The 26,821-nt window shown below is 43.7% G+C and overlaps 1 long non-coding RNA gene across 2 annotated transcripts; it reads left to right on the top strand.

The window, feature by feature from the left end:
- The first annotated feature begins 1,302 nt into the window (after positions 1-1,302).
- On the top strand, positions 1,303-25,152 carry LOC147365394 (uncharacterized). 2 transcript variants are annotated; one of them, XR_015133765.1, is made up of 3 exons: positions 1,303-1,710; positions 1,800-2,015; positions 23,182-25,152. It is a non-coding gene; the product is annotated as an uncharacterized LOC147365394 (long non-coding RNA). The 2 variants fall into 2 exon arrangements; XR_015133766.1 differs by having other exon boundaries at positions 1,303-1,701.
- The last annotated feature ends 1,669 nt before the right edge of the window (positions 25,153-26,821 follow it).

The following is a 26,821-nucleotide window of genomic DNA, read 5'->3' on the forward strand; positions in this document are numbered from 1 at the left end:
ATTTTGGACAGAGTCTGTTTGATGGTATAAGTCTGCTTGATACATCCTTATGGAAGATGCTCCAATTGTGTGCATCAGAATCAAACCATTCTGCACACAGCTAGCTCCATCTTTCCTCCCAGACACCACGTGGCATCCAGTTGGTCCTCTGAGCCCCTCCAGATGTGCAGATCTTTCCCTCTGTTGGGCTTCCCTGGTGGCTCAGATGGTAAAGAATCCGCCTGCAATGTGGGAGACCTGGGTTGGATCCCTGGGTTGGGAAGATCCCCTGGAGGAGGGCATGGCAACCCACTCCAGTATTCCTGCCTAGAGAATCCCATGGACAGAGGAGCCTGATGGGCCACAGCCCATGGGGTTGCAAAGAGTCGGACACAACTGAGCGACTAAGCACAGCACTCCTTCTGTTATAAAAGCAAGTCATCTCAAGAGATTGATGTCATTGAATTTCCCCAAAGTGTTGCCATCAAGTCCGCAGACTCAGAATTTCACCATTTCATTTCATCAATTTTCAGAGCTTATTGGGTTACTTTGTGTTTCTTGTCTTCCAAAACAGTGTGCTCTTCCTGCAGTGCTCTTTTATTTGGAAGAACCCAATGCAGGCCCCCCAGGAGTCAGGGGAAAAAGCCTTCCTGTCATGAACCAGTGTGAGCAATATAGGAAAAATGTGGTGCAAAGCTGGCAGAAAAGCAAGCTCTAGTTTTCCTTCTTCTAAAGGATTATATCAAACAGGTTTAAAATAATGGATAGTATCTGGTCTCTCGGCATGTGGCGGCAGAAAGGTGACTGTCACCAATGAGATAATGTCATGTGGACTGGATGTATTGTAAAACATTCCAAATGTTATGCACATAACAAAGTTAGCGTACTTGGTCCTGAGGAACAAAATGGACCAAAGCAAGTTATAAATGGGCGTTGAGACTCAAGGGTTGAATGAAAACAGCTAAGAAACCATGAGGCAAACACATAGCCCGGCTACTCTTCCTTGTGAACATCGCCAGCTTTTCCTGATGTCTTTAAAAATGCTCTGAAGATGTAGAAAGTAGAATCTGAGCAAAGTAGGTGAGGATTCGCATCTGCAAAGGAAACTCCTGGGGATAACTAATGATTCAGCAAGAAGTATGCAGAGATAGAATTGGATCATTTTTACAAAGAGATACCTGATTGATGTCACACAGACACCATCAAATCCACTTTTCTTTGCCTGATTAATAGAAGCCCCAAAGAACTGTTTAGATCAGACTGTTGACTTGGGCCTCAGCTGAATCCACTATAGGCAATGCTATTTCACCCAATTAAAGTTCTTCAGTAGAGAATGAAGGACAGTCCCTTGTATCTGGCCAAGTGTTTGTTCCTGAAGGAGTCCAGGGGCTTCCAAACGTATCTGGCCACGAGGAGCTCAAGAAAAGAAACATTCTGCTTTCCACCCGCAAGTTGTTCATCTTAGAGTTAGCCGGGGACAAAGGTTTTCTGTTGTGATTTGTTTTCCTTTTTTTTTTTTTCTGTTTCAAAGTTTTTGTCTGAGAGTCCAGAACTTAAAAGATGACTCCATTTTGCAAGAAAACCATGTCTAAGTTACAGCATCCTTAGGGGGAGGGATCCTAACTGACTTCTCACCCAAGATCTCTTTTTTGTTTGAGTTTGTTACCCGGCGCGCGCACGCGCACACAGGCAGATAGTGAAACTGCTACAAGTGCTGAAGAGGTGGGAAAAGTGAGTTTAAGTGTGTTTAGCTCCTAAATTCATTAAGATAGTGAGGGTAATGATCACTAACAACAGTCTTGTCCCTGGTTTTGTTTTAGAGTCTTTCAAATTCTGCGATGTTTATGGCTCATTCTTCCTTAAGAAACTGAGTGAGTTACTTCCAGTTCTTAGCCCCCAGCCCCGCACCCGCGCCCGTGGAAGGCAGAAAGCCAACGCTTGAGTAACGTGGCGATGCATTTTAAGAAGAATCAGCTCCTTGGAAGTGGGGAGAAAATATATTACTGGACTTTGCAGAGGCCAACACGCCCCAGCAGGTAGGAGACCATGAGGAGTGGAGTCCCGCTGGCCGCCGCGGGCCCCCTCCTGCCCGCCCCTCGCGCCAGTGCCCGATGCACAAGGCCGGGGCCCCAGTCGTCGCGGCTCCCAGGGGAGCCGGGCCCTCGCGCTCCCTCCAGGATGGGACAGGATATGACAGCCCGGTTTGTGCACTAGCATCCTTAATATTCCCTTCCTTTCAGAAGCAAATAGAGCGTTCCCTTATCTGAATGCTAATTTCCTAGTTAAAAACCCTCCCTTGCTGACAAGGGACTGAAAGAGTTTTAAATCACAGATGTAGAGTATCAAATGCAATAATGCTCTTGCAATAGTGCATTGAAGCCTCAATTAATTAACCCTTGGGCTAAGTAGGCAGGTACATGGCGGTGGCCGCAGGCGGTGGATGGATGAGATTTAAATGTGCATCTCATTTCCCCAGCACGGAGCATGCCGTTTGGTTCAGAAAGGAGTCATTTTGCACACTCGCCTCATTTACTCGGCGCTTTAATCCTCCTAATTCCACCTGAGATCGGGGGAGAATTGAAAAGGAAGGCGAGGAGCAGAGGCTGCGGGCTGGGCTTTTGTGGCGCGCGGTCCCCCGGGGCCGCGCCGCGCGGGGCCTCTCCCCGGCTCTCGCTTCTAAGCTGAGTCGATGGGAAACGTGCGCGGCGAGATCAAGGGGAATGGGGCGGTTTGTACCTTTTTAGGGGGTGATGGCAGTCTTGGAGGAGGACGCCGCGCCAAGCCCACGCTGCCCGGGTGCGGGGCCCCCGGGCCAGGCCGCGGTTTGCAATGGGTGCGCCGGGGCGCAGGGAGCTGGGGGTGTCCGCGGGGCTAAGCTGCAGAGTCCCGACGCCCGGTGGGCGTGCAGGTGCGGTGGGCTTGGATCCACCGCGCTCTGGGGTCCCGCCGCCGGGGTTCCAGAACTGGGTCCCACCCCCGGCCCTGGCGCCGCGTCCCGCGCGGACTGGGTGTAACTCTCCAGCTCATTTCTCTCCACGCGATTTACCATCTGTGAACTCGTCTTTAACCTAATAAAAATCATCTAGCTTTTGACTAACAAGAAAAGGAAACAGTGCTCATTGTGGGGTTTGGGGAAAATGGCTTCACTAATGTGCAGGATGAGAACGGAGTGATTTATAGGCGGTTTTAACTGTGGGCTATGATTAGGGGGCTGGTAGTAAGTGCATTAGATGTCTAAGTGTGGCAATAGAGTAAATAGGCGTTTTATTTATCGCAGTGCCAGGGGCCTCTTAGCGGAAGAGCGCTTCTCCAAATTGAAATATAGCAGAGTTTACACTCCTGATTAGGGCTTCAAGCGCAGAGCCCAAGGCTATCAGCTAAGCAGAAACAACGCTCGCTGACACCTAATTGTCACTGGATTAATGTGCAAACAGGGACAGCGAACAGCAACAACAAATAACCTAGTGTCAGAGCCGTCGGTGGCGGTGTCCACTCGCAGTGACTTGGGGCCAAATTGGAGTTTATATGTCAAAACAGGCTCGGATCAATGTGTCGGCCGCCTCCTGCGAAGGGCCGTCCGAAGGCCTGGCAGTGGTTGATCTATTTGTGTGTGTGTGGGCATATTACCTGCCGGGAGTGGAGGGGAGCAGGCAGACAGAGGAGGTGAAATGCCTTTCCATTAATTTTTTTCTGCTTGATGCTCCCGAATTCACAGCTATTAAGATAAATTTATGTGAATCAGGTCTTTCTCTCCAGGATCTTGTGACTTTCGCCTGTCTCCATATAAAATTTAATAACCCTGTTTGTGAATCAAATCATTCCCTCAACAACAGATTCAATCTGGGTTGCCACCTGTCTGGCTTTGGACAGGAGCAACCAAATTGGGCAGCTGGGCTCCAGCTTTTCACAGGACGGCTGCTTGGTTGGCTGAAGGGGAGCTTCGTTTGCTCTAAGGGGGTTTTCCAGAGCAAAAGCTAGATGTACTGAAGGGGAAAGTAAGACAGCCTTCCATATTCCCCAGGCCCTGTTTTTCTTTAAATGACCAAATTGGTGACAGCCCTATTTTAAAAACACAAGAACTCATAACAGTCCAAAGCAAGTGGTGGAATAGGTTACCAACCAAGGAGGTCTTATGCCCACTCATTTTTCTTCTACAATTAGCCATTTCAGGAGGGAAAAAGTCACAAATACATGAGTTATGTTCCTAAATGTATTTCTAAAGTTCTTAAGTTTTATTGAGCATGAAAGTTGGTCTTTCCCTGTGTTAAGGATTGAAGAAGCTATAGAACCAGCTAGTAGCTCAATGGTGCAAAGTCTTATGATTTAAACTTGACATTTGCAATTTTTTGCTGTAAAATATTACTTTCTTTATTTCAAGACTTTAGTTGAAAACCTCATAATTCCTTTTAAGCTCCATTTGATTGTCAATTGCACAACTCTCTCTAAAGCTTAGGGCTTATGATTTTCATACACACATGATTTATGCTTTGTGTGGCACAATATAATGTACTTTGGTGCAGCTCCTACTTATTTCCTCTTGCATCCTGAGAGCCTTTCCTTTTAGAGACTGGGCTTTTATAGTGAAGCTATGAAAGAGTTGTGACCCGACACTTGGTCTCCCTGAAGGATCTTTTTCGCTGCCACAGCCAGCCTTCTGTATCACTCCATTTAATGCATTTTCAGAAAATGGTGATCTGGCTATCTACACATTTGGATAATACAATGAAATAAATTTTCACTACTGGAGGTGTCAATAACTGGCCACTGAAAGCCCATTCATTGCCTCAAGAATGGGGACAAGCATGCGGAACTTGTTTTGGAAGTTGCAAACAATGAGATTTCTTTTAATCCACTTACTGTGAAAAAATCATGAAGCATGAGGCACATCTCAGGGATGGCGGAGCCTGGTGGGCTGCCATCTATGGTGTCGCACAGAGTCGGACACGACTTAGCAGCAGCAGCAGCAGCAGCAGAAGATCTGCAATGGGGAAATCCCATCTCCATTTTATTAACAACATGCTGGATGAATCCGATGTGTTTTTAATCCAGATGCAGAACTCCAGGTCCATCCAAGCTGCTAACTAGAGTATAAAATTTAAGTTACTGTCCTCCTTAAACAAAAACACTTAAACTACCAAAATGTCACAAGGAAATCTTGAGTTTTCTGAGGAGAAATCACACAGGAAACATGTGATTTTGTTCATCCTAATTATGACTCATAAATCTTATTTGTGGATGCCAAAAACGAGAGGGAGATGTAGAGACTGTTAAGTCCTTTAAACATCCTTATTTGCAGATGGGAGAACTGAGACCTAGAAAGGTTAAATATATTGCTCAGTATTACATACATACACAATAAAACCGTCTAACTATTCCTTATATACAATCATTCCAATCAAGCCATAAGCAGTGTAAATATATGAGAAAATATCAAATGTTTTTGTCATACTTTGTTAATATTTTTCAAGCACTTAAACATTAAAACTTTCCTGCCCTATAAAAAGTGATTTTTAAAAAATCACTGATTTAAAGTAAGAGAAAATGGGTGTTATTCTTTGTTCACTTATCTGGAAATTGTGAAACAGAATTAAAATTTTAAAGACATTTTCAGTGTTTGAAAGAATTGGCATATCTCTGTCACTTGTAGTCTGCTGCTGCTGCTAAGTCGCTTCAGTCGTGTCTGACTCTGTGCAGCCCCAGAGACGGCAGCCCACCAGGCTCCTCCGTCCCTGGGATTCTCCAGGCAAGAACACTGGAGTGGGTTGCCGTTTCCTTCTCCAATGCATGAAAGTGAAAAGTCAAAGTGAAGTCACTCAGTCGTGTCCAACTGTTCGCGACCCCATGGACTGCAGCCCACCAGGCTCCTCCGTCCATGGGATTTTCCAGGCAAGAGTGAGTACTGGAGTGGGTGCCACTGCCTTCTCCGGTCACTTGTAGTTTAGATTTTTTAAAATTCTTCTTCCAGTTTTCTGCCCCCTTTACTGCCCATTTTTTGGCTTTTTACCATCTCCTTCAGTCTCTACAGGGAGGAAACTAAGAGTCAAGAAGATGATTTTGTCATAACTTGATGAGATATTTCATGGAGGATATAAGACAGAACTCCAGATAGAATGTAGTTTATCATACTGACCCACGGTTTTCCCTTGTTCCTAGGATGATGAGTAATCAGGAATAACCTTGATTATATTGCCATGCCCTCGCCCAGGGGGTCTTCCCAACCCAGGGATCGAACCCAAATCTCCCACATTGCAGGCGGATTCTTTACCGTCTGAGCCACAAGGGAAGCCCATATTAAAAGAAGGAAAGGGAATATTTTGTCAGTTTTTCAGTAATTCTGCTGAAGAGTTAGACGTATTTGTACATGAATCTGTCTCAGAGTTTCAGTGATTGCCTTAGAGGTTGAACTTCGGGATATGCTTGAATTATTAAGCCTCTGCCCCACTGGTGTGGCTAGGTTATAGGAGAGCTGAGTAAAGTGAAATAAAATTATGCCAACCAAGAAAAAACAAGTGTCCCAGAATTTTGAAAGTGACTGTTTCAATCTAGATCTAACCTGAAATTTCTGACAATGTGTTCAGACTCTGGGAAGTATATTCAAGTTAAGGAAACTTCTGAAATCTAAGATGGGGACCACTAATGAAGCCTGAACTTTGATGAGCATGACCCTCCACACAACTTACCCACTCCTGAGAATTTCAAAACCGACCATCATCAAAATAACTAGTACTCAGCTTGTAACTGGGCTTCCCGAGTGGCTCAGTGGTAAAGAATCCACCTGCTAATTCAGGAGAGACAGGAGATGCAGGGTCAGTCTCTGGGTCAGGAAGATCCCCTAGAGGAGGAAATGGTGACCCACTCCAGTATTCTTGCCTGGAAAGTCCCATGGACAGAGGAGCTTAGCAGACTACAGTCCATGGGGATGCAAAGAGTTGGGCACAACTGAGCGACTGAGCACGTATGCAAAACCACTGCTTAGAGAAGGACCAGGTGCTGAAGGAGAAAGCGGTGACTGGTGGAAGGCATGGGCGGTGATGGGCCAGGCCCTACAGCCACCAAACAGGCACGGACTGCAGTTTCCTAATGCCACCAGGGGACTGGGCACGTAGCTTCTCAAGGTGAGGTCCTGAGCCCTCCAACTCTGCATCCAGCAACACGCCCTCCCCCAACCCCAGGAGCTCTCGCGCACTCTAGAGTTTAAAATGTTCCGACTAAAAGACCTACACATTTCTTGTAAACGTGAGGTTATTAATCACTTATGCTTTAGCAATTTGAACTCTAATATTACAGCGTGAGGAAAAGACTTGAAGAGACACTGATGACTGATTTAAAATACCCCTTCAGACCACAGGAGTACTTCATTAGGCAAACTCGTCAATGACTTTCTTCTTAAATGCGTTTGCTCATGAGAACTTCAATGGTTGTCACTATGCCTTTTTTTCCCTCCCCATTCAGTGTTTTGTTTCCAATACAGTAATAACCTATGGTTTTTTATATGCTCAGCTTATGAAAGCAGTCTTCCATTCTTTTTTCAATGGATTTATTTTTATTTAATGCATTTTTTATTGAGTGTAGTTGCCGCAACAATATTTTTTGAGGTAACAATATAAATATTAGTTCCAGGTATACAACATAGTGACTCAATATTTTTATAGATTATATTATAGATTATGTAGATTATAGATTTTATATAAATCTATATGAATCCATATAAAGATGCCATTTGCTTTTCAGGTTCTCACTCTACTATAATAGTTTTCTTTAACAAAAAATAATTTGTGGGCTAAGAATACTGTAAGGTAGCCTCTGCCTAATTTTCTCACCTATTTAAATTACTATGTCATAACTTTAAGAAATACCATGAATTCATATATATAGTAACATCATTGTTTTTGCCGTTTTTACTTTCTGAAATAAAATGAAAACTTAAAATATCCCAAATTAATACTCTCTCAGGATGGTACAAGGAGTTCAGTTCTGTAACATCATAAAATTTTACACATCTACACATTTTTCTTATATTTAGACATTAATTAAAGGCAGGTGAGGTATACTAGATTCCAAACATGCATATTGTCTTTTGGCAAGCAATTTTTAGAGATCACTTTTCCTACCCTGATGCCAGAGTGCTAATTCTTTCTTCTTGTTACTACCAGATTTTAACGACCCCATGGCATGCTGGACCCCACGCAGTCCATGGGGTTGCAAAGAGTCAGACATGACTGAGTGACTGAACTGAACCAGATTTACAAATCCAACTTGTGAGCACAGGGTGGGAAGGAGAGGATGGGATGAGTTGGAAGACTGTGACTGACACACACACACCAATGTGCAGAACAGGCAACTAGTGGGAAGCACGGGGAGCTCAGCGCAGTGCTCCCGGTGACCTAGATGGGTGGGGTGAGGGTGGGGTGGGAGGGAGGTCTAAGAGGGAGGGGATACATGTATTCATATGGCTGATTCACTTCAGTGTACAGCAGAAATGAACACAACATTGGAAAGCAGTTATATCCCAATAAAATGTTCTTTTAATCAAAGAGGCATTTCCTGCATGGAGCCTACAAGGTTTCTCTGATGCAATGTGTATCAATTTGTGTGCTTGCATGGTTAAAATGAAAGGCGAAGTACATGCCGAGCAGTCAGCAACTCTTCCTATCTGCTTAATATTGCTCATGGAGGAACAATGTATCGTGTGCTTTCTGTATACTCTTGGAAGGTAAATTTTTTTTTTTCCTTGCTTGAGGGAAGTTTTTCTAAGAGCACATCTTTTTAATGGTATTCTTTCCCCTTCTCAGTGAGGGACTATTGATTGAGTGGACACCGCTTACTGTAGCTGTTGTGAGCTGCCAGCAGCTGAGTTTCCTGTGATTGATTTTATATAGCACCTTTTATACTTGAGAAATCCCAAAGCACTTAACAAAGCAGTGAATGAGTGTGATGCTGATAGTGATGGCGTAGGCAAACACCGGCGGTGGCACGAGCCCACGGAGCTCACATCGCTTCCGATTCTTGAACTCTCCAGAGGACTGCTCAGTCAGGTCACCACCGTTCTTTCCTGTCGGCCTGGAATCTCCAGACTGGAAAGGACATTTAGCCAACTTCTCACACATCCCTGGGTCTCTGAGCAGCCCTCAACCACTCAAGACGGATGAGACAGGCCACTGTGGGTGGCTTCCATGAGCCTAATTCCCTAGGCCTCTCGTTCCTCTGTGGTTCAACACGGGTGAGATTGAGGGGTCCCATTCAGAAGTTCTAAGATCATCTCTGATTCCTTGAGTAATTACTGTGCCTCAAGTAGGTACCCAGTACTGTTTCAGGCCTCTGCTCTATAGAGAGAAGACTCTTTGCTGCCATTGCCTGAATGCTCAGTCGTGTTCGACTCTGTGTGACCCCATGGACTGTACCCTGCCAGGCTCCTCTGTCCATGGAATTTTCCAGGCAAGAATATTGGAGTGGGTTCCCATTTCCTCCTCCAGGAGATCTCCCTGATCCAGGGATCGAACCCATGTCTCCTTCGTCTCCTGCACTGGCAGGCAGATTCTTTACCACTGAGCCACCTGGGAAGCCCTTAGTACTAGTTAAGTGGCTAAAAGAGCAAGAGGACATCTGTGGAAACGCAGAGTGGGCTGCTGAGAAGAGGAACAGAGCCTCGCTCACTTCTTGAGCTCTAGCCCAGTGCTTAGCACGTAATCACCCTTCAGTGAATGTTTGTTGAGTGGATACATGAAAATGCAGTGTCTTTTCTGTGTCAGAGAAAGGCAGATTTCAGTCCAGAATAATGGGTGTTCACAGCCGAGCACTAGTCTGTCTTCACAGTGAGCATGCAAAATAACCCAGCCTTGTCCCCATAGAAACAGCTGAAGTGGGACAAAAATAATGCCCTTGGCTTTCTCTACCCTGCTTCCTGAAGCGAGAAGCTAAAGTTGCATGTTTTACCTGCAGGTTTGGGAGGAAAAGAAGGAGAAAACTGACAAGGTGAGAAGAACAGATGTTAGGCTCAGGGGGAGGACGGTGGTCTGTGAACCTCCAGGAAAATGAATGGTGGAAGGAGGGGACGGCTCACCGCCTGGTGTCTCAGAGTGGCACGGAGACTGTCACTGAAAGAGCAGAAAGCAAGCTGTAATATGCTTCCTAGGAATCTGGGCTTTTCTCGTCAATGGCCTGAGCTTCCTAAGTGTGTTTCACAGAGATGGGAGCTGGTACTAGGGAGGAGAGAGAAAGAGGAAGCCGGGCTTAGTTCTCTAGCCCCGCATCCCTAAAGAGCAGACTTAGTGGCCATGGAAAGGCGACAGTGCAAAGAGCTGATGGGGTTCCCCAGAGCTCCGGCTGGGAGTGGGTTCACACCCAGGTGTCTGCGTTTCATATGTCTGATCATCGAATTCATTCAGTCACTCAGTCATGTCTGACTCTGCGACCCCCTGGACTGCAGCAGGCCAGGCTTCCCTGTCCATCACGAAATCCCGGAGCTTACTCACATTTATGTCCATCGAGTCTGTGATGCCATCCAACCATCTTGTCCTCTGTCTTCCCCTTCTCCTGCCTTCAGTCTTTCCCAACATCAGGGTCTTTTCAAACAAGTCAGTTCATCACATCAGGTGGCCAAAATATTGGAGCTTCAGCTGCAGCATCAGTCCTTCCAATGAATATTCAGGAGTGATTTCCTTTAGGATGCACTGGTTGGATCTCCTTGCAGTCCAAGGGACTCTCAAGAGTCTTCTCCAACACCACAGTTCAAAAGCATCGATTCAACTAGCTTGCTCCAAAGAAAGAGGGACTATCTAAGTTCAAATGATCATTGCATTCCTCTCCGTCTGTGCTTTCTTTTTGTCATGTACATGGCCATGGCTTTGACATTCATTTCTCAGCCAACAAATCACTTGTTTCGCCTCATGTGGTGCACTGACATAGTGTATCTCCTTTGCTCTTCAAGTGGCCCCAGGGAGGCTGATGGTATTGTTAGGCCCATTTTACAGATGTGGAAGCTGAGGCCCAGACAGAGGTTAAGTGACTCAGCCATGGTCACACGCCTAGCAAAGAGTGAAGCTGGAATTCAAATCCAAGTTATTAGATGCCACATCCCACTCATAGTCCACTATGCCTTGCTGTCTCCATCTCTAGTTAAAATAAATAAATCCTGCATGAATAAAAGGAAGTTTATTGTTCTGATGTCCTGGTATTGGAAGGATTAGTTGTAAATGTTTATACTTTATTTCTGAGCTCAAACCACATAGCTGGCTGCTTACTACTCTAAGCTATCAGCTAAAATATACTTCTAAAAAAAATCACAGGCCTCCCTCTTCTTTTTGGGAGCAGAAACAGACACGTATGATTTTCACCCGTAAAGTTCGTGGCTGTGTGGACTGACGCCGCTTGAGGCATCCTTTCTCTGGGGACCTCAGTCGCTCTGAGATGAAAAGGCTGGACTGAGCCAGCATGCTCCCAGCACCAAGGTTCTGTGATTCTGGGCTGATGATGGTGCAGTGACCTCTAGCTAAAGAACAGGGACAGACTGGAATGGCAGGACTGGCAGCTCAGATTCACACTGGCCTCCTGGGAGCTGAGTACACACCAGCTGGGCTCAGGGGCACACACGGCACGGTTCCTGCCTTCCAAGACTCTGGGGTTCATGAAGCCCCCCAAAGGGGCCTGAACTACATATGAGTTGTTGCTCAGATGTTTGCATTTCATTGGACAATTTTAAGATGTGTTCCTTGCACACATAGGAGTAATTTAAAGACTGTCTATATCTGACTAATCGTTCCTGATAGCCATTGAAAAAAGAAGTCCTATTTAAATAGACAGACTTTGAGGAGACCTGAAAAAACCATGGCGTTATATTCTTGGAGGCTGCAAAGAAAAGCAATTCCAGAGACTTAAAGGGTGAGGGAATAGGCTGTGGAGTCCAGCGTGAGGATGGGTGGGGCCTCTGGCATTTCTGGCTGACATGAGTGAGTTGAAGGACCTGATTGAGAGAACCAGGGCCCACCTCGAGGGGGGCTCAGGTGGGGGGCTGTGGATCGCGTGACAGTTTTGTTTGGAAGAAAAGCCAGTCAAAGTCACAGGGAGTCCTGGCAAAGCCTAAGGAGAGAAAGCTGTTCCCTTGGAGAGAGTGGCATTTTGGAAAACTGAAAATCGCTTCAGTCATATTGCATGCGAGAATGTTTATAACCAAAAAGAAATGAAATAAACCTCTCAGTTTGAAGGCTTCTTCAATATTTTACAAATCACACAATCATCTCCAGCTTGGGACACGAAGACAAATCCACATGACAAATGTTATGGAACATTAGTGATATCAGGACAAGCCACATCTGCCGAATATCAATGACAGGATCCCTTCGTGCTGCTGGTGTGGTTGACAATGTGAGGCGGAGGGCCCATTTTTTTTTTTTTTCCTGTTAAAAATGGAAATCGGTGTTTGAGTATTCCATGAAGTTCTTCAGGTTCATTAACAAGGTCAAAATCAATGTTATTTTACTGTTTGGAATCATTTTTGGCGGAACAATGAAAAGAAACCATAGTCGAAGTAGTCTTAATATAATCATTTTCTTTTCATTGTTCTTTATGGGAAAATAATTTGGCCCGAAATTTAGTGGTCCCTTCAGGGAGGTGATATCTTTAAAAAGGTGGTCTGAAGGACAGGTTTTACTGTACTTTAATAGGCTGATAGATTAATATAAATCTTAATATTCATAATCTTTACCATTTCTTTTCTCAATATCTGCTCTATCTATACATCTATTTATAATGTATGCTTCAAACACAGAATATACGTGATTTTTATTGAATATGCTGATGGCGCTACAGGGACAGCCACTTGACCTAGTTAAAAAAAAACAGTGAGAGAGTGAGCCAAGGGTCAAACTTATAGTCTGCAGCTGAAAACAGATTTTTGCAGATAATGCAGTGGCCTGAGAGCATGGCTGTCTTTGCAACTTCCCCATGTGCTATTATTTCCATAAATAATAAATAAATGTGCAGCCTGGTGCCAAGGGTGAGCTGCACATGATCGTGATGGAATGTGGACTTATCACCTAATTTTTCTACCAAAACATGGAACATTTTCTACCTTCATATGCCCACAAAAGAAAATCACAATGATAAACGAAAGATGAAATTTACTTATTGGCTAAAGAAGAAAACATGCATTGCCTGACATGAATAGAGAAATATGTGTTAATTTGTTCTCATGTGACTATCTAAGGGGAAAATAGCTAATTAACTGATTTCACTTTTATTTTGACTCTGAGACTTCTGGTTAGCCTGTCAGCTTGTCATGTCATAAACATTGACGGAATTAATGAATTTTATACATGTGTGTGTATAAAACTGATATGATACACTAAAAGATGTATATTATAGAAGTAATACATCCTCATTATGGAAAACTTACACACATTTGAGAAAAACCCTACATATTCCCACTACCCAGAGATAATCCTGTGAACATCTCTCCTCTGACTGACACAGTTCAGAGCATCCTATAACATTGAAAATGCATTTATTAAATTCCATTGTAGGATGTCACCATTTATTTCACTATTTTCTATTATTGGATGTTTGTGTGGTTTTTTATTGTTGTTTTCCTATTATAAATGTTAAAGATAAGCATTTGTTTACCTACCTTCTTGTTTCCATTTCAGAAGATCTCCCCAGAGATTAAATGAAGTGAACATTTTTAAGGCTTTTGATACATATCACCAAATTACTTTTCACAAAGCTTTGACTGATTTATAGTATAAACTTATTTCAATGAACTCTGATGTGTTTCGGTCACATTATTGAAACACGGTGGTTTCAGCTTTCCAAAGAGGTGATCTCCGGTGACCTGTCCTGGGCTTGGTGTTCGTGGTTGGTGTGAGTGGGGCACAGGCAAGTGTTGCCTTGGCCTGTGCACGGCCGTGAGCGCTAGTCCTCCTGGTTCATTCCTGGAAAGGTGGTTTTCTCTTTAAAAATTAGACGGCTCTCAGAAATAGTGTGTAGTATTTTAAATATTAATATTTTTTAAAGAGAAGATAACTTGGCTATGCATTTTCTTCACCTTCATTTTTTGTAATGCAAAAAACCCCTGGAATTTAATATTAGGAAAATTGAAACTTTTTATATTCCCTGACCCACCCAACTCCCAGTTTTGTTGGTTTAAAAGATATAAAAATATTTTAAAAATCTGCCAGTACCTCAGTCCTCTAAGATAAACATCTAATGCTCTCCTCCTGTCCCCTCTGTTGACATGGATGTGGCTTTGTGTCTGCTGATGCCACAGCCTGTGTTTGAAGGCTGGGCTCTGGGAACGAAGAGAACTGTCCCTGCCTTTGTAGCTCCTGCATCTGTGCACACTGGGCTCCCAGCACAGCCTGTCTCATACGGTCACTGTGCTGGAAACTGTTTAAACCTGTGATGTCCTTTAAACACTGCTGGCTATGCCAAGATTCCACAGTCTGGATATGTGTGCATACCCACCTCTCAGAGTTCTTTGCTTCCCGGATTTCTAAGTGGCAACAAAACGTGATTTCTGAAAAGCAAAAATAAATGTTGCAGGCAGGTTTCTTTTGGGGAGGACTCCCCAGAAGAGTTAGGCTTGGAATGGCTTGGAATGACTTTTTACTGGAAAAAGGAAAGAATGAAAGTTCTTCAGTCAAAGAGAGGCTACCTTCTCAGAACTTGGCCCAGCATTGACTAGGGCTGTTCTGGCTGCTTCTCCCTAAGGGGAAGTTCTGAAAAAAGTGAAGTCTAAGGACCCGGGAGGAGGCTCTGAGAGAACCAGCCAGCCAGTGTTAAAGTTTGCTTGCCTTTGTCCAGAGACTGACTATATGTGTATACTCTCTATATATTTGTGAAGTTGCTCAGTCGTGTCTGACTCTTTGCGACCCCATGGGCAGTAGGTGTATTTAGTATATACTATATATAGTACATTAGTCTCCTTTATTTTATCTGAAATAGATCCTTTCACTCTAATGCAAAGTGATTTATAACTCTGTATAAAATACAGCATCTTTACCTGGAGATAGTGGGATATTAACAGGAGGAATACAAATATTAGTACTACCCCTCCCAAGCATGCCTTACAAAAGACATTTGCTAAGTTTTGTTATTTATAAAAATATATTTAGCTACCAACTCTACTGTCATTGTGGAAAATCGCACAAACCAATATATGTAAATGAATAATTTTACATGTAGTTAATGTCTTTTTTGATTAAGAAAGTCTTTTAAAGTACGTATTAATTATGCATTGTGTGTATCCTGGGTGGCTAAAACAGCTCTGTGAATAGAGACCCGCCAGTTGTTTTGTTAAAATAACAGAATGCAGCCGTGATTTTTTTTAAAAATGAAGGCGGCATATCTGGGAGAGTTATTTTTTATTTTTTAAAAGGGAGGGATGAAAGTTAAATTTTTTTTTTAAAGCAAATATAAGATTTTTGGAGAGAAGTGCATTAGGCTACACAAATGTGTGGGATATCATGGAGTGAAGGTTGTGTTTTGTCTAAAATGTTTCCTGGCTAGGACTCTCAACATCATGCACAGGAAACAGGAAGACACACACACCTTAGGAGAATTTTTTTTTTCCTTCCAGCTGTAATTGGAACCGTTACCACTGTTTTCACATGTAAACTTCTCGGGTTTGTAAAATTCCAAGCAAGCCCCACCCCTACCCCTGCCCCTAAATAATAAAAATCCACGTTTGAAGGAACTAGTTTCAAGATCACACTGAGTTTGTCTTTGCCCCTTGGAAATAAAAGGGAATATTATCTGTCCGAGAAAACACTTTGGAAGTATCTCCCTGAAGATTTTTGACTTTTTAGGGTGTCTGTGCGGAAGTCCCATCTGTGTTCACTGCATTGTGGTCCCATCCGAGCCTCGGGTGGTGGCTTTGAATGGGGCAGCATCACCAAATCTGCATGAAAATTGGGAATTGTCAAAGTAATTTGCCACTTGCGGGCTCACTCTCTATGCCTTTTGTGTTCTGATCAATAAAAACTTAAATCCTTTACCCAGTTTAGTAACAACCTATTCTAAAGCATTATATTCCCCCTAATCTTCTCCAGTTCTGGTTGTACAGTTATCCATTTTCAATGATACTCATTTTAAAAGGTTAACAAACGAGAAACTAAACCAACCATACAAATAACAGCCCAAAGAACACTTTCCAAAATGTGTTGCTGTAGTGCCATTTCAAATTTAATATTCATGCAGAGAAAAGCTAAAGGCCACCAAACCAGGTGGATAAAATAGTACTGCATTTTATGACTCCTTCTTAGATGAAATCTCTTAAATATTGCTAATGAAGCCAGCTCTCCCACACAGCCTTGTCGGGCGCCCTTTCTAGGCTGGTTCAGTTCCATTTCCCTGTCTAGCAATTTGCCCCAGGCCCCTATTAAATGAATTATCACGGCCCCTAAATCATCTCTGCGGGGGTTTCCTCTAATCCCATCAAGACACTTACACTCCCTTTCTTCCCTCCTGGTGACATAATGAATTATTGTTTCATGGGGAGCAGTTAAAGAGGCCCCTTTGGAGGAGTGGGACGTGCTCCGGCCGAGGGCGGGGGTAGCGGGGTGGGTCCCGGCGCCTCGGGCTGGTACCCGGGGCCTGATGGGGACAAAGCCACGCGCCGCCCACGGCCCTTCCGCCCTGGGGTCTCCGCCGAAAGCCACCCACTCCGGATGGGCCCCTGCGCCCGCGCCCGGGGAGTGACTCTGGGAGCCCAGGAACGCAGGGCCAAGAGAGAATATAAATGTTTTCCTTAACTGGAGGAAACACTGCACTCACAAACCACTTGCGGAATAGATTAAGCTAATTTATTAAACACAGTTTGCCTGCTGACTGAGCTGAGCTGAGTAATGATTTACATTTTTTTTCTTTTAAAAAACACTAATAAGAAGAAGTCGGGGGCCACAGCGGCCCTAATCCTGGGGCCGTGGCTGGGGAGGGCGCCTCGAGGGCTGGCTGCGGGTCCGGGGGTGGACGTGTGACCGGACAAAGGCCAAGCTTTCCAGCCCACGCCCCGCATCCCCGCAGGCCCGCTGGGTGCGAGGAGGGGGCTAGACCCGCTTTGGAGGCGGAGGGTTCAGACCTAGGGATCCTGGTTCCCCGGAAGGGCCTGGTTTTGATTTTGACATCTGTTTTGGAGGAACTCAGACCATTCCACACGAGCCAGTGGTGGACCTTCTGAAAGCCCAGTGAGCTTACACACTTCCTACGAGATTCTGAAAACATTATATTGGAGGACACGTGTGGAGCGGCCATTCTCAACCTTGTTGGTGCCAACAAACCTCCTTTTAAAACAAGTTTGTTGTAATACTTCTACCATCTCGCAGTGAAAGACTTCGATATCACCTACCGAAGCAGAAGGTTAAAAAAGAAAGAAAAAACAAGTGAAAGAAGAGAGAGAGGAGGGAAGCGGGTGGAGGGAGGCAGAGAGGGAGGGAAGGAGAAAAGCCAAGATGACCTGGCTGTAAAGAAAAAAAGCAACAAATAAAATGTAACAAAATATGCATTTTTTCCTTGTGGGCAACTGTAAAGTAGTCAAATTCTCACACTACTTTCTAACACATACATTTTAAGAGGAAACTGTTCAATTGATTGTTGTTGACACTTTTTCTTAAGAGCTGACTTTTTGAAATAAGGCCTAAATAAGTGTATTTGTTACTGTACATAGGATGTCCCAGGTGATGGCTGTGTGTGTTGGAGATGCTCAGGGAGCATGAAACCCACAAACTATACCATGGTCAGTGATGTGATTTTCCAGAGGTGAAAGTTCAGTTCAGTTCAGTCGCTCAGTCATGTCTGACTCTGCGACCCCATGAACTGCAGCACATCAGGCCTCCCTGTCCATCACCAACTCCCTGAGTTTACTCAAACTCATGTCCATTGAGTCGGTGATGCCATCCAACCATCTCATCCTCTGTTGTCCCCTTGTCCTCCTGCTCTCAATCTCCCCCAGCATCAGGGGGAGGACTCTTTTCAAAAAAGTCAGTTCTTTGCATGAGATGGCCAAAGTACTGGAGTTTCAGCTTCAGCATCATTCCTTCCAATGAGTATTCAGGACTGTGGTGAGTAACTCAGTACAGTTGCAGACAAAACTGTATGTGGTAGTCATGTGTATCTGGAAACTTCAGTGGACATTAAAGCTCCATAAAAATACTTTGTGTTTTTTGTGGGAAAAAGGAAAGTTCCCACAACCCTACCACTCTAACATAAGAGTTTCCATTTTTCCATGTTTTTGTATCTTGTAGTTTTTGTCCGGATCTTTATGTAGTGCATACTCAGTTTTTTGCATCTCTTTTCTTATTCTCTGTTAGGAGTGGGTTTTAACTTAAGCAAGGTAATTAAAATAGGTAACAAAGGGTTTTCATCACAACTTTACCTAAGTGGGCTGACAAGCTAAAATTCTTAGTGAAAGTGTTATTTGCTCAGTTGTGTCCGAATCTCTGCAACCCCATGGACTGTAGCCCATCAGGCACCTCTGCCCATGGAATTCTCCAGGCAAGAATACTGGAGTGGGTAGCCATTCCCTTCTCCAGGGGATCTTCCCAACCCAGGGATTGAACCCAAGTCTCCTGCATTAGAGGCAGATTCTTTACCATCTTAGCCACCAGGGAAGCCCAAAATTTTTGTAAGCCTTTAAAAAAAATTATCACTGTAGCAGTAAGGTAGGTCTATCATATTACTTTAACAGCTCACCTTAAAAAATCCTTATACATTTGCATAAGTCAGAAGTGTAAATGGGTAACAGGTTCTTGAACTGCTGATTTAAAAATCCTGAAGTTGTGATCTGGAGCACTTTGGCTTGGGAGACCTCAGCCTGAGGTCTGTGACTTGGGTTCTGCTGTAAAGCAGAGCAAAGAGGATGGAGAAGGTGGCAGAGAGGCCATGTTGGTTTGTCTCTGGTTTTGAAGGGTGCTGGGCCAAGTGTGCTGGGGTGACTGGGCAATCAGCTCCTCATTTGAAGTCCTTTACTTCTGTTCCTGTGCCCGAGATGTTGTTGCCTCTGGATTAGTTAGATCTTTTCTGGATACCCAGTAGGATGTTTCCAGTCCTTTGTCCAGAGCCCAAGGAAGCCTCAACTGAAGTTTGATTTACAATTGATACCCGCTTTTCTATCTTCTTAAGTATTGTATAGAATATCTGTGCTGGGAAGAAGCATTATCTTTCAGCAGCTTGATAATAATGATGGCTACCAGTTACTGGGCATTTTGTATGTGCCAGGCAATGTACACTTATATCATTAAGCTTCTTAACGATGAGGGATTTCATTCCCTGAAAGCGAAAGTGAAGTCACTCAGTCGTGTCTGACTCTTTGCGACCCTGTGGACTATAGCCCACCAGGCTCCTCCGTCCATGGGGTTCTCCAGGCAAGAGTACTGGAGTGGGTTGCCATTTCCTTCTCCAGGGGATCTTCCCGACCCAGGGATCGAACCTATGTCTCCCTCATTGCAGGCAGACTCTTTAACCTCTGAGCCACCAGGGAAGCCCATCTCATTCCCTGAGCAGGAATCAAACCTAGGCACCCGGCACTGGAAACACCAAGTCTTAGCCACTGGACCAGCAGGGAAGTTCCGAGGTAGGAATCATTATTTCATTTCGGCGATGAGAAATGCACAGAGAGGTTAAGTGTCTTATCCAAAACACAGATTGGCCGATTTCCACAGTCCAGGGTTGCTTCACTATTTAACACTCTGCATCCATTTGAAACTATATAAATTTGAGCAATATGAAATGACATCCCCAGACCCCAAGCTCTGTCTCTAGTTTAGGAAGACAAGAAAAGGTGAGCAGAGAGACTCTAGGGCTTTCCCAAAGCAGGGGATCTTCCCAACCCAGGGACTGAACCTGAGCCTCCTGCATGGCACAGTGTGGCTGCTCCCAGCGACTTCTCCTTGATTACAGGACAAGGTGTTCCTGGAACAAGCGAAGGGCAGAAACTTGAAAACCTAGCAACAGGGAATGATCCTAAAACAGTGAAGCTTAAGAGACAGGTTTGGCATATTTTCAGGATGTAAAATGTCAAACTCAAAACATAAGTGGTAGCACAAAATCTGTCACCAAACCACTGGGTGACTATAATTTAGTTGTTTAATCGCCCAGTCATATCCAACTCTTTTGCAACCTCATGGATTCAGATTTTCCAGGCAAGGATACTGGAGTGGATTGCCATTTCCTCCTCCAGGGGATCTTCCTGCCCGGAATCAAACCTTTGTCTCCTGCACACGTGTCCTGCATTGCAGGCAGATTTTTTTTTTACCCCTGAGCCACCAGGGAAACTCAATAATTCAGTTAGTGAAGTAAATTTCTCCAGCCTTTGGCTGCGTCAGTGTTCGATGAATAAATATGTAGTGATTCTTTGTAGCAGCTAAGAATTTCTTGTACTACTAGAAAGAAGACCTGATCTTGTTTAATGTATGTAGATGCTTTTCAGCCTTTGCATGGAAACAGTCAAGCCATTTTTGAATCATTGACTTAAGGTCCATTCTTGGTAACGACATGTAGGATATAGGGGCATTCCAGGTCCACAATTGAATCAATGGTAAGTTTTGAAGTCTTCCCTGCTCCTAAAATAAAAATGAGGGGCTATAGTTGAGAGTCCCTTGGACTGCAAGGAGATCCAACCAGTCCATTCTGAAGGAGATCAGCCCTGGGATTTCTTTGGAAGGAATGATGCTAAAGCTGAAACTCCAGTACTTTGGCCACCTCATGCGAAGAGTTGACTCATTGGAAAAGACTCTGATGCTGGGAGGGATTGGGGGCAGGAGGAGAAGGGGACGACAGAGGATGAGATGGCTGGATGGCATCACTGACTCGATGGACGTGAGCCTGACTGAACTCCGGGAGTTGGTGATGGACAGGGAGGCCTGGCGTGCTGCGATTCATGGGGTCGCAAAGAGTCGGACACGACTGAGCAACTGAACTGAATTGAACTGAGAGTCTGAGGATGGCCTCATTTATAAACTGAGTCCCTGCCTTTGGCTAGCTCTAAGCCCATGAGTTCAAGGCCGCATCATTGCTGTGGCCTCTGGAAATACCAAGGATCTTCCTGAAGTTCAGCTCCAGACTTCATAGCATTCCCAAGTCTCCTCAGTTCTAGCTGGCAGGCACTACTCTCGTTGTCCCGGCGTTTGATGACCTCAGAACTCCAGAACTAACTGGGCTCTGGTTCAAGCAGATTTTCAGAAACCCTTTTTAAGGGAATCTGGAGATCCAAAATGTTTTCTTCTAGCAAGCTAGGTCTGTGTGCTTAGTTCTGCCAACCACATGAATGAATAGACTGTGGGTCTGGTTACAAATCCAGGATGATTTATTACCAGGGCAAAGAGAAACATTGCAGACCACACTATCATTTATCATGTAATTACATGTCTTTCCGGGAGATAACATGCGTGACCACAGAAGCAATAGCGAGCTGTTCTGCCTCTTGATCTGGCCTCAGTTTCCTTGCCTGCAGTGGGAGAGGCATAGGCAGAATGGTCCCTGGATCTCGAAGGGCTCTTGCAGCCCTAACATGGAGAGTCTGCAGATATACGGAGAGGTGTAGCTCTTACCCAGAAGTGGCCTTCTAGAGCTGTGGCACCATTGATACCACCTCCCATCTGTGGTATTAAGGGTATTAAGGGCCACCTGGCTGTTGAGCTCTTCCAGGCTCTGTTTCCTCATCTGTTAAAATGGAGATGATGAGTACCCTACGCAGTACCAACTCTTTAGGGTTACTGGTATGTTTATTGAGGTAATGTACGTAAACCTCTGAGAAAGAAAGTCTCAGAAAGCATTCAACCTATATTGGCTCTTGCAATTATTGAGGACACCCAACTGTAATAGCTTTTTTTCCCGCTTCTTCTCCTTGTCCCCCATCTCTCCTTGCTTACTTCCACATTTACTCTTGTTGCAAAAGCTATCTTCAAGAGTTAAACTTTAAGGGAATTGATGAGGAACCAAATCTCAAGTACAGGAATGAGAGGTCCCAGGACTTAATCCTAGATCTTGCTAGAATGTGAATCTATTGCCCTTGTCAAGCCTTATACATAGATACAAATCACGGGCTGGGGTGTTATGTTATGGAGATGTTTAGGAACAGATATTTCTTTCAGGTACCTTCATTTTTCTGTGTTAGAACAAGGAGGATTTGAATTTTCCTTAAATTAATCTCTCTGAGGAGAACTTGGAATTCTCAGGTGGCTCAGTAGTAAAGACTACACCTCTTAATGCAGGAGACTCAGGTTCTATCCCTAGGTCTGGAAGATCCCCAGGAGTAGGAAATGGCAACCCAGTCCAGTATTCTCACCTGGAAAATCCCATGGATAGAGGAACCTGGTGGGCAATAGTCCCTGGGGTTGCAAAGAGTTGGATACCCGCTGTGACTAAGCATGCACACTTGCATTTGGGCAATGCTTGTGGAGTGTCTCTCTCTCTCTTTTTTCTTTTGGTGATGTATTAGGAAAACATGTCAAGCTTTTTCTTTTTCAGACATAAGTGTTTTTTACTTGGGCTACTTTACTTATTTAGAGGTTGAATAAACATCCCTATGAATAACCCCTTAAAACATTTATGTTTTTTCTCTTTCTCACACACCTAACAAATCTTCATTAACATCTTTGGCTTCAAAATATGCCCAGTCCACTTCCGGCTGCCAAGGCAGAGTCAGAGTTCACGTTGCCATATGCTGACAGGGACAAGGAGAGCACTCTTCCCGGTCCGTAAAGTGTCCTCCTTGATCCCTGGGTGTTTGATGAAGCCCGCTTTCCCCATTTGCTCTGCAAATCCACTTCGTCGACACCATGTCCTCCTGGAATCAGTTTTCTTTGGAACAGAAAACTGGAAAAACAGTAATGGATACCTGACGTCCTCCGCTTTTGTCTTACAGACCAAAATATCAGCTACTGGATGTAATACGTGTATGAACCATACTGTTGCGTATATAATAGAATGTTCTAGGTGACCATCTCCAGACTCCTTAGGATGTGTAGTTATTTCTATGATACAAATGCAAGTAATACACCAGAGAACCAGCCCTGCAACATGAAAGAATCAAGAAAGTTTGGAAACAAAATCTCAAATGTTTAGTCCAAGCCACTCCTTAAGTCATTCTTTCTTTACTGCTTTTGTCATAGCAATGGAGCATTTTTCACCCTTTTCCTTTCAGCCTCATTTACCAAAAACGTTCTCGTTTGTTGGTCCACAGGTAATGTTGCTCCTTTCTCTCCTTTGTTTTAGAGGTACTCTAGCCTCTGTGTAAAGAGCATTGTTCTTCGTAGATGGAAAGGAAGATAAGGAAGCCCACAGACTTAATGTGGTGGACTTGGGGTGCACCACCAGAGCGCTCTCTGAGGCCAATGCTGCTGCAAGTGCTGGTTGCTGAAGTCTGTCCGTCCCAGGAATTCCACTCCAGGAATTGTCATTGGCTACAGGGAGCTGCTTTTCCCAGAGTCCAGCTCCTCGCATGTGGGCACAGGGGGAGCAGCTGCACAGGACCACCAGCTCCAGAGTCACTGTGGGGTCAGCTGAGGCCTTCGTGGCGAAAGCGGAGCAGCTCAGCTTCCGCCTGTTCCTGTTGCCTTCTCACCCCCTCGAGGATGACTCCAAGAGTACCCCCAATAAGCCTCCTGTGAGAAATCATCTCATAGACTATTTCCTGGGGCGCCTGACCTATGACACTTGGGCTAAAAATATTAGAAAGGATGGCACGCAGTATAGAGTGAGGGTCTTAAGTCCCCCTATCTGTTTTTTTCCCCAAGATTCTGATCCTCCTTGGTTAAAATAGCTGAAGGGCTTTGGGATAGCAATTGCAATCCAGGAAACCCAGGAAAAGATATTAAAATGTATGAAAATGATTATAATAAATGAGAAATGCATTTTAGAAAATTCTTTTTTAAAAAGCAGAAGCACCAAAATATCACTTTAAAAATCAGACTTGTGGAAAATAAGAAATTTTACCCGGGAGACTATTATTATTAGAAACTCTGAGACCAAAGAGCAGTGTTAGGACCTTGATATTTTTGGGTTTTTTTTTTGGATGTGAATTGCTTTGTATAATAAATGCTTAGTGATTGAGGCAGCCACCTTATCATGGTCACTGAGGCTGAGGGGGATGGAAGGATAAAGGGACAACAAATGAGCTTCCAGTGAGAAAACTGGGGTACCAGGGAGGTCTGCCCTGTGTGAGCCTCACTGGGACTGTAATTTTTAAAACTTGTTCTTCAAAGGATTTATCTTATAATAGCATTCAGTGACTATTTCCTTCAACACAGAGTTATAATGAGAATCCTTACAGTTAGTCTTGATAAGGCAGGATGTATGTATCAAAATTCAGAGTAAGACTCTTTTTTTCACTTAAAAACAGACCTTTACTGGAACTCTTTAGAAATTATTTTATATAAGTTAAATCTCAAAGTGTTATCATTATAAATAAAAGTCAAGCAATGAAAGAGGACATTAAAATAAACAGTTAAATGCCCTTCTCGGGGATGCTACTGTTCTCATCTGGCTTTCCAACCCTTTACTAAGGATGACGTAGCTATTCCTGGCGGAGAAGGCAATGGCAATCCACTCCAGTGTTCTTGCCTGGAGAATCCCAGGGACGGGGGAGCCTGGTGGGCTGCCGTCTATGGGGTCGCACAGAGTCGGACACGACTGAAGCGACTTAGCAGCAGCAGCAGCAGCTATTCCTGGACTTACACATGTATATGGCTTGTCTTTCCATTTATTATTGTTGTTTTTTTTTTCCTTGTGTTCTCACATTAATAGGATCATACTACATAGGTGGTTTTGTAAGTTTTACACATTTTTTGCTTAACTGTGTTTTATTAATACCCCTTTTAACCTACTTAATTCAAACCACATTGCACTATTCTCAACTGCTATATTAGAATTAAATTTGATGCTACATTGATCCTACGTATGGTAGCTATTCTTGGGGATCATACTGCTTATCTAAGTGGAATAAATTAACTATTTCAGTTTTCTAATACAAATTTTTATTTTCTCAAAATGCAGAGAATTACATTTTTTCCTTTGCCTTTCAGACTGACTCAGTGGAGTCTGACTCCAAAAATAATTCTTTTAAAAATAGCCAAGAAAAATAAAATCTAATTCCATTCTCAAAGTGACCTCAATATTTTCTTTGCTTTAGTATTATCCTGCCCTCTCCGTGGATGTGTGTGTGTGTGTGTGTGTGTGTTTTAAAAGAATAACGGGGAATAAAACTAGTTTCAGCCACTCAATTTTTGTTTATGTTTGTTTTGAAACCCAAGTGGCCCTTTGTCAGCAGCAAGGTCTTCACTCCTGCTCCATCACTGGTCTGTAAAGTAAATTGCAAAATGCTACCAAAGTCTGACTACATCCTCATAGTGACTGTTTAAACCCATTACTTTCTCTTTTAATCAAATCACTGTTGTGTCAAAATATACGATTCTCGCCATGAATCTCCCCGGCTTGTTACAGGTCACCGGTTGCACCTTGAAAATGTTTGCTCTCCTAAGCGTCTTCTCTCCAGCCTCCAGCTAAATTGCTCCAGACCAAGCAGGATCATTTTTCTATACACATAGACCTCTAATTAATATATATATACATAATGGCACTGAGAACCTGTACTTTACCAAGAGAGGAAGGGAAAATGCCTGGTCAGTAGGCAGGCAGGAGCATCATTTAGATTATGGCAAAATAAGCGTTTAAACAGATACAAGCATTCAAATTATACTCAGGGAAAAAAGCAAACCCTAAAGATTCCTTATCCATGAATTACTGAGATTCAGCCTTTATTCTTTTCTGCTTAACAAAATATTTTATATAAAGCCGCCAGAGGGCGAATAAGGGAAATAGTAATTATGTTTAAACAGCCAACACTTCACTAACATAAAATATTTGTACAGGCTCTTAAACATGAAGTTAAGTGCCAGAGGCTATTTTCATTGTTTAATGTATTAAGTAAATAAAAATGTATCTAAGATGTGGACACACAATTAGTTTTGAGTTATTTGTCCTGGAGTTTGTATGGTTTAGAAAAACTCCATCTTCTTGGCTCCTGCTGTCCTAATGCATTTAACTTCAGCCATCAGCTATGATTAAACACCTGCTGTTGTGGGGAAACAAAGCGCACTAATCCAATATGTATTTCTGACATCTTAAATATCACCCAGTCCCCTGACATCAGGCACAGCTTTTCAGCGGGATGGAATTCCACAGCATATTTTTCTAATTTATGGATGGACAATAAATCAAAATTAAGCCTTGGGCAATGAAATATACATCAGTGCGGAATGAACTGACTGCAAACGAGGACCCTGTGCAACCGAGGGAAAGGATGTATTAATGGAATCCTAAGCTGCAAACACTGAAGTGAAAATTAAGGAAGTTATTTCACATTTTGTCCCTGTAAAACCAAAAGGCAAAGACAGAAAATGAAAAGTTTTCTCTTTTTTCACGCACAACGCTGAAGAAGCACATTTAGGTTTTTTTAGTCACTGTATTTTTAAATGCTTGCCTGTGGGTAATTAGAAACCCAATCCCCACTGCTCTTTTTTTAATGATTATTTTTAAGGTTTAAGAAGGATTTGGAATGCTTAGTGCTGTTTCAGTTTCACTCTTCTGGAAGAGTGAACAAAGGCCGTTGTTGACAGTCATGTTTCTGCGGGAAAAGGTCAGAGGGCGAAGGACATCCTTTCCTCCCAGGTGGACTGGGCTGGGCTGGAAGCCGTCCAGTGCCGAACAAATCTTCCTTCTGTTGACCTCCAACTATCTCAGCACCTAGACACAGAAGTGACTTTAAAGCTTTATTTTTATCAGAAGACGTCAGGCACCCCATGTGTAAGGCTACCACCTGACTCTGCCCACCTTGGTCTGGCCGCTTTCAGCTCTG

Source organism: Bos grunniens, chromosome 10, assembly GCF_055505025.1.
Source record: "Bos grunniens cultivar Pamir isolate PY7600 chromosome 10, Bosgru_T2T1.0, whole genome shotgun sequence".
Classification (NCBI taxonomy): Eukaryota; Metazoa; Chordata; class Mammalia; order Artiodactyla; family Bovidae; genus Bos; species Bos grunniens.